Source organism: Arachis ipaensis, chromosome B7 (assembly GCF_059453495.1).
Source record: "Arachis ipaensis isolate K30076 ecotype BB chromosome B7, ASM5945349v1, whole genome shotgun sequence".
Classification (NCBI taxonomy): domain Eukaryota; kingdom Viridiplantae; phylum Streptophyta; class Magnoliopsida; order Fabales; family Fabaceae; genus Arachis; species Arachis ipaensis.
The window spans coordinates 115,092,735-115,101,130 of record NC_142442.1 but is presented as its reverse complement, the minus strand read 5'-3'; the positions used below and the strand labels follow the sequence as shown (position 1 = coordinate 115,101,130).

General features: G+C 39.2%; 1 non-coding gene across 1 annotated transcript; it reads left to right on the top strand.

The window, feature by feature from the left end:
• The first annotated feature begins 4,473 nt into the window (after positions 1-4,473).
• On the top strand, positions 4,474-4,577 carry LOC148553802 (small nucleolar RNA R71). The gene has a single exon (XR_015893738.1). It is a non-coding gene; the product is annotated as a small nucleolar RNA R71 (small nucleolar RNA).
• The last annotated feature ends 3,819 nt before the right edge of the window (positions 4,578-8,396 follow it).

The following is an 8,396-nucleotide window of genomic DNA, read 5'->3' as shown; positions in this document are numbered from 1 at the left end:
TGCCACAGACACATAACTGGGTGAACCTTTTCAGATTATGACTCAGCTTTGCTAGAGTCCCCAATTAGAGGTGTCCAGGGTTCTTAAGCACACTCTTTTTGCTTTGGATCACAACTTTAACCGCTCAGTCTCAAGCTTTTCACTTGACACCTTCACGCCACAAGCACATGGTTAGGGACAGCTTGGTTTAGCCGCTTAAGCCAGGATTTTATTCCTTTAGGCCCTCCTATCCATTAATGATCAAAGCCTTGGATCCTTTTTACCCTTGCCTTTTAGTTTAAAGGGTTACTGGCTTTTTGCTCTTGCCTTTTGTTTTAAAGAGCTCTTGGCTTTTTCTGCTTGCTTTTTCTTTTTCTTTCTTTTTTTTCTTTTATTTTCGCCATTTTTTTCGCAAGCCTTGTTTTCATTGCTTTTTCTTGCTTCAAGAATTAATTTTATGATTTTTCAGATTATCAATAACATTTCTCTTTTTCATTATTCTTTCAAGAGCCGACAATTTTAACATTCATAAACTTCACTATCAAAAATATGCACTATTCAAGCATTCATTCAGAAAACAAAAAGTATTGTCACCACATCATAATAATTAAGCTAATCTCAAGGATGAATTTGAAATTCATGTACTTCTTGTTCTTTTGTAATTAAAATATTTTCATTTAAGAAAGGTGAAAGATTCATAGGACATTCATAGCTTTAAGACATAGACACTTAGACACTAGTGATCATGTAATAAGACACAAACATAAATAAAACATAAAGCAAAATGTTCGAAAAATAGAAAAATAAGAGCAAGGAGATTAAAGAACGGGTCCACCTTAGTGATGGCGGCTAGTTCTTCCTCTTGAAGATCCAATGGAATGCTTTAGCTCCTCAATGTCTCTTCCTTGCCTTTGTTGCTCCTCCCTCATGGCTCTTTGATCTTCTCTAATTTCATGGAGGAGGATGGAATGCTCTTGGTGCTCCACCCTTAGTTGTCCCATGTTAGAACTTAATTCTCCTAGGGAGGTGTTAATTTGCTCCCAATAGTTTTGTGGAGAAAAGTAAATCCCTTGAGGCATCTCAGGGATTTCATGATGAGGAATTTCCTCATGCTCTTGTTGAGGTTCATGAGTGGGCTCTCTTGTTTGCTCCATCCTCTTTTTAGTGATGGGCTTGTCCTCTTCAATGAGGATGTCTCCCTCTATGACAATCCCAGCCAAATTGCAGAGGTGACAAATGAGGTGAGGAAAGGCTAACCTTGCCAAAATAGAGGACTTGTCAGCCACCTTGTAGAGTTCTTGAGGTATAATCTCATGAACTTTCACTTCCTCCCCAATCATGATACTTTGGATCATGATGGCCCGATCCACAGTTACTTCGGATCGGTTGCTAGTAGGAATGATAGAGCGTTGGATGAACTCCAACCATCCTCTAGCCACAGGCTTAAGGTCATGCCTTCTCAATTGAACCGGCTTGCCTCTTGAGTCAATTTTCCATTGAGCTCCTTCCACACATATGTCCATGAGGACTTGGTCCAACCTTTGCTCAAAGTTGACCCTTCTAGTGTAGGGGCGTGCATTTTCTTGCATCATTGGCAAGTTGAACGCCAACCTTACACTTTCCGGACTGAAATCTAAGTATTTCCCCCAAACCATTGTAAGCCAATTCTTTGGATTCGGGTTCATACTTTGATCATGGTTTCTAGTGATCCATGCGTTTGCATAGATCTCTTGAACTATTAAGATTCCGACTTGTTGAATAGGATTGGAGAGAACTTCCCATCCTCTTCTTCTAATCTCATGTCGGATCTCCGGATACTCACTCCTTTTGAGCTTGAAAGGGACCTCAGGGATCACCTTCTTCTTGGCCACAACTTCATAGAAGTGGTCTTGATGGACCATTGAGATGAATCTCTCCATCTCCCATGACTCAGAGGTGGAAGCAATTGCCTTCCCTTTCCTCTTTCTTGAGGTTTCTCTGGCCTTAGGTGCCATTAATGGTTTTGGAAAAATAAAAAGCAATGCTTTTACCACACCAAACTTAAAAGGTTTTCTCGTCCTCAAACAAAAGAAGAAAGAAAATAGTATAAGAAGAATAAAATATAGGAGATGGAGGGAGATAAGTGGTTCGGTCAAGGGGTAGAAGTTGTGGTTGTAATGTGTGAAAATGAAGGAGTGGAGAGGGGTTTATATAGGGGTGGAGGGAGGGTTAGGTTTTGTGTATTAGGGTTAGGTATGGAAGGGAAAGAATTTTGAATTTGGAGGTAGGTGGGGTTTTTGGGGAAGAGTGGATGGATGTGATTGGTGAAGAGGTGATGGGCAAGGGTAATGAGGGTGATTGGTGAAGGGTATTTGGGAAAGAGTGTTATGAAAAGGTGGGAGAGAGAGAAAGAGGGGTGGGGTAGGTGGGGATCCTGTGGGGTCCACAGATCTTGAGGGATCAAGGACTTATCATCCCTGCTCCATTTAGGCGTGTAAATGCCCTTAGAGTGCAATCCTAGCGTTTAACGCCAGACTGCTGCTTGTTTCTGGCGTTAAATGCCAAGTTGTAGCCTGTTTCTAGCGTTTAACGCCAGACTGTAGCCTGTTTCTGGCATTTAACGCCAGCTTGATGCTTCTTTCTGGCGTTAAACGCCAGTAAGCTTATCCTCCAGGGTGTGCTATTTTTAATGTTGTTTTTCATTCTGCTTTTTATTTTTCAGTTGTTTTTGTGACTTCACATGATCATCAACCTACAGAAAATATAAAATAACAATGGAAAATAAATAGATATAATTAAATAACATTGGGTTGCCTCCCAATAAGCGCTTCTTTAATGTCAATAGCTTGACAGTGAGCTCTCATGGAGCCTCACAGATAATCAGAGCAAGGTTGGGCCTCTCAACACCAAACTTAGAGTTTGGTTGTGGCCTCCCAACACCAAACTTAGAGTTTGAATGTGGGAGTTCTGTTTGACTCTGTATTGAGAAAAGCTTTTCATGCTTCCTCTCCATGGTTACAAAAGGAGAACCTTGAGTCTTGAATACAAGGTAGTCTTCATTCAACTTAAGGACCAACTCTCCTCTGTCAACATCAATCACAGCTTTTGCTGTGGCTAGGAAAGGTCTGCCAAGAATGATGGATTCATCCTCATCCTTCCCAGTGTCTAGGATTATGAAATCAGCAGGGATGTAAAGGCCTTCAACCTTCACTAGCACGTCCTCTACTAGTCCATAAGCATGTTTCATTGGTTTGTCTGCCATCTTTAGTGAGATTCTTGTAGCTTGTTCCTCAAAGATTCCCAGTTTCTCCATTACAGAGAGTGGTTGAGGTTTATCCCTGACCCCAGGTCACATAGAGCCTTCTTAAAGGTCATGGTGCCTATGGTACAAGGTATGAAGAATTTTTCGGGATCCAGTTTCTTCTGAGGGAATGTCTGCCTCATTAATGCATTCAGTTCATTGGTGAATAAGGGGGTTCATCTTTCCAAGTCTCATTACCAAATAACTTGGCATTCAGCTTCATGACTTCTCCTAGATACTTAGCAACTTGCTCTTCAGTGATGTCTTCATCCTCTTCAGAGGAAGAATATTCATCAGAGCTTATGAATGGCTGAAGAAAGTTCAATAGAATCTCTATGGTCTCTGTATGAGCCTCAGATTCCTTTGGTTCCTCAAAGAAAAACTCCTTTCTGTCCAGAGGACGTCCCATGAGGCTTTTCTCACTGGAACTCACGTCCACCTCACTCTCTCCAGGTTCGGCCATGTTGGTCATGGTTATGGCCTTGCACTCTCTCTTGGAATTTTCTTCTGTACTAGGAGGAGTTTCAGTAATCTTCTTACTCAACTAACCCACCTGTGCCTCCAAATTTCTAATGGAGGACCTTGTTTCATTCATGAAATTCAGTGTGGTCTTGGATAGATCAGAGACTATGGTTGCTAGGCCAGAATGGCTCTGTTCAGAATTCTCTGTCTGTTGCTGAGAAGATGATGGAAAAGGCTTGCTATTGCTAAACCTATTTCTTCCACCATTATTATTGAAGCCTTGTTGAGGCTTCTGTTGGTCCTTCCATGAGAAATTTAGATGATTTCTCCATGAAGGATTATAGGTGTTTCCATAGGATTCTCCCATGTAATTCACCTCTACCATTGCAGGGTTCTCAGGATCATAAGCTTCTTCTTTAGAAGATGCTTCTTTAGTACTGTTGGATGCAGCTTGCAATTTATTCAGACTCTGAGAAATCATATTGACTTGCTGAGTCAATATTTTGTTCTGAGCCAATATGGCATTCAGAGTATCAATTTCAAGAACTCTCTTCTTCTGAGGTGTCCCATTATTCACAGGACTCCTCTCAGAGGTATACATGAACTGGTTATTTGCAACCATTTCAATGAGTTTCTGAGCTTCTGCAGGGGTTTTCAGATGAAGAGATCCTCCTGCAGAATGGTCCAATGACATTTTTGACAACTCAGACAGACCATCATAGAATATACATATGATGCTCCATTCTGGAAGCATGTCAGTATGACACCTTTTGATCAATTGCTTATATCTTTCCCAAGCTTCATAGAGGGACTCACCTTCCTTCTGTCTGAAGGTTTGGATTTCCACTCTAAGCTTGCTTATCTTTTGAGGTGGAAAGAATTTGGCCAGGAAAGCACTGACCAGCTTTTTCCAAGAGTTCAGGCTTTCCTTAGGTTGTGAATCCAACCATGTTCTAGCTCTGTCTCTTACAGTAAAAGGGAAAAGCATAAGCCTGTAGACCTCGGGATCAACTCCATTGGTCTTGACAGTGTCACAGATTTGCAAGAATTCAGCTAAGAACTGATGAGGATCTTCTAATGGAAGTCTATGAAACTTGCAATTCTGTTGCATTAGAGAAACTAATTGAGGCTTAAGCTCAAAGTTGTTTGTTCCAATGGAAAGAATTGAGATGCTTCTTCCATAGAAGTTAGAAGAGGGTGCAATAAAGTCACCAAGCATCTTCCTTGCATCTCCACCATTGTTATTGGGTTCGGCCATGTCTCCTTCTTTTTCGAAAATTTCTATCAGGTCCTCTCCAGAGGGTTGTGCTTTAGCTTCTCTTAGTTTCCTCTTAAGAGTCCTTTCAGGATCAGGATCAGCTTCAATAAGAATGTCTTTATCCCTGTTCCTGCTCATATGAAAAAGAAGAGAACAGAAAAGAAGAGGAATCCTCTATGTCATAGTATAGAGATTCCTTTATGTGAGTAGAAGAAGAGAAGAATAGAAGACGGAGAAGAGAAAAATTCGAACACAGAGAAGAAGAAGGGGTTCGAATTTTGAGTGGAAGAGGAGTGTTAGTAGATAAAGAAATAAATAGAGAGATGAGAGAAAGAGAAAAACATAAAAATGATGCAAAATATGAGAATTTAAGATCAAAACACGTGATGCATGCAAGAACACTTTGAATGTCAATGATGAACACCAAGAACACTTTGAATGTCAAGATGAACACCAAGAACTTATTTTTGAAAATTTTTTTAGAAAAGACACACATGCAAGACACCAAACTTAGAAATTTTCAATGTTTAGACACTAACAAATTGAAAATGCATATGAAAAACAAGAAAAGACACAAAACAAGAAAATGCAAAGATCAAATAAGGAAAATCATGAAGAACAACTTGAAGATTATGAAGAACAAAACTCAATGCATGAATTTTCGAAAATTAAAGGAAAATTAAAAAGATGCAATTGACACCAAACTTAAAATTTGACATAAGACTCAAACAAGAAACATAGAATTTTTGGTTTTTATGATTTTAGAAAAAAAATTTTGTATTTTTCAAAAATTATTATGGAAAAAGAAAAGTAAGGATTTCAAAATTTTTAGCAAGAATTCCAGGAATCATGCAATGTTAGTCTAAAACTTCGGTCCAGGAATTAGACATGGCTTACTAGCCAGCCAAGCTTTTAGTGAAAGCTTCGGTCCAAAACACTAGACATGGCCAATGGCCAGCCAAGCTTTAGCATATCATTACATTCAACAAGTTTGATAGAAATCAACAAGCTCTTGTGATTATAAGTTGAAACCTCGGTCCAAAAGATTAGACATGGCTTCACAACCTGCCAAACTTCAACAGATCATCATGAAACTCTAGAATTCATTCTTAAAAATTCTGAAGTCATAGAATAATTTTTTTTTGAAAATTTTTCGAAAATTAAAATAATAAAAACAAAAAGCTCAAAAGTAAAATAAAATTACCTAATCTGAGCAACAAGATGAACCGTCAGTTGTCCAAACTCGAACAATCCCCGGCAACGGCGACAAAAACTTGGTTGCGCGGGGATTGTTTGTTTCCCCAGCAACGGCGCCAAAAACTTGGTGCATGAAATTGTGATCTCAACGGCGCAAAAAACTTGGTACGCACAATCATAATCTCAATTTCTTTTCACAACTCCGCACAACTAACCAGCAAGTGCACTGGGTCGTCCAAGTAATAAACCTTACGTGAGTAAGGGTCGATTCCACGGAGATTGTCGGCTTGAAGCAAGCTATGGTCATCCTTGTAAATCTCAGTCAAGAGAATTCAAATGGTTTTGAGGTTTTGATAATTAAAATATAATTAAAACAGAAAATAAAGATAGAAATACTTATGTAATTCATTGGTAGGATTTTAGATAAGTGTATGAAGATGCTTTGTTCCTTCTGAATCTCTGCTTTCCTATTGCCTTCATCCAATCATTCATACTCCTTTTCATGGCAAGCTGTATGTTGGGGGATCACCGTTGTCAATGGCTACCGTCCGTCCTCTCAGTGAAAATGGTCCAAATGCGCTGTCACTGTACGGCTAATCATCTGTCGGTTGTCACTCATGTTGGAGTAGGATCCATTGATCCTTTTGCGTCTGTCACTACGCCCAACACTCGCGAGTTTGAAGCTCGTCACAGTCATCCCATCCTAGATCCTACTCGGAATACCACAGACAAGGTTTAGACTTTTTGGATCTCAAGAATGCTGCCAATTGATTCTAGCTTATACCACGAAGACTCCGATCTTTCAGAATGGAGGCTAAGAGATACACACTCAAGCTATTGCAGATAGAACGGAAGTGGTTGTCAGGAACGCGTTCATAGGTGAGAATGATGATGAGTGTCACGGATCATCACATTCATCAGGCTGAAGTGCGAGTGAATATCTTGGAATAAGAATAAGCTTGAATTGAATAGGAAAACAATAGTACTTTGCATTAATTCATGAAGAACAACAGAACTCCATACCTTAATCTATGGGGTGTAGAAACTCCACCGTAGAAAATACATAAGTAATGAAGGTCCAGGCATGGCCGAATGGCCAGCCTCCAAACGTAACATAAGATGGTATAAAAGACTAAACATCCAAAGATGATAAAATAAGTCTCTAAAAGTAGTTTTTATACTAAACTAGTAGCTAGGGTTACAGAAAATAAGTAACTAAGTGCAGATAGTGCAGAAATCCACTTTTGGGACCCACTTGGTGTGTGCTTGGGCTGAGCATTGAAGCTTTCACATGTAGAGACTCTTCTTGGAGTTAAACGCCAGCTTTGGTGCCAGTTTGGGCGTTTAACTCCAGCTTGTAACTCAGTTTTGGCGTTTAACGCCAGAATATGGCAGGAAGTTGGCGTTTAAACGCCTGTTTGCATCGTCAAAACACGGGCAAAGTGTGGTCTATTATATATTTCTGGAAAGCCCAGGATGTCTACTTCCCAACGCAATTGAGAGCGCACCAATTGGGTTTCTGTAGCTCCAGAAAATCCATTTCGAGTGCAGGGAGGTCAGAATCCAACAGCATCTGCAGTCCTTTTTCAGCCTCTGAATCAGATTTTTGCTCAGGTCTCTCAATTTCTGTCAGAAAATACCTGAAATTATAGAAAAATACACAAACTCATAGTAAATTCCAGAAATGTAAATTTTGCATAGAAACTAATAAAAACGTAATAAAAACTAACTAAATCATACTAAAAACTACCTAAAAACAATGCCAAAAAGCGTATAAATTATCCGCTCATCATTGGTATTTAATGATTATGAAAGTTGATAAGAAATATGTGAATTTGATAATGATGGATGGTATTGAGGGATTATGATGTTTGACGTTGGATATGTGATTTATTGTTATTGGTGTGGTTGGTAATTGATGGTGATTAGTGATGTTGTTGGTATAATGAAGGTGAGTGTTAAGATTGTTGATACATGATGTAAATTATGATGAGTTGATGATTTTGGAATATGTTGATGAACTTATGATGTTGAAATTGGTAAGGATGGTGTGAGAGATTGAAATTGGGATGAAATGGGGTTGATTTTGATATTGGATAATGATTGAATTAGGATTGAGGAAAGTGTTGGTGGAGGATTGACTTTGGTATCATATAATTGAGGTTTGGCGGTTGGAAATGGTATAATATGCTATAAAGGGTAGGTGATGATAGAAATTAG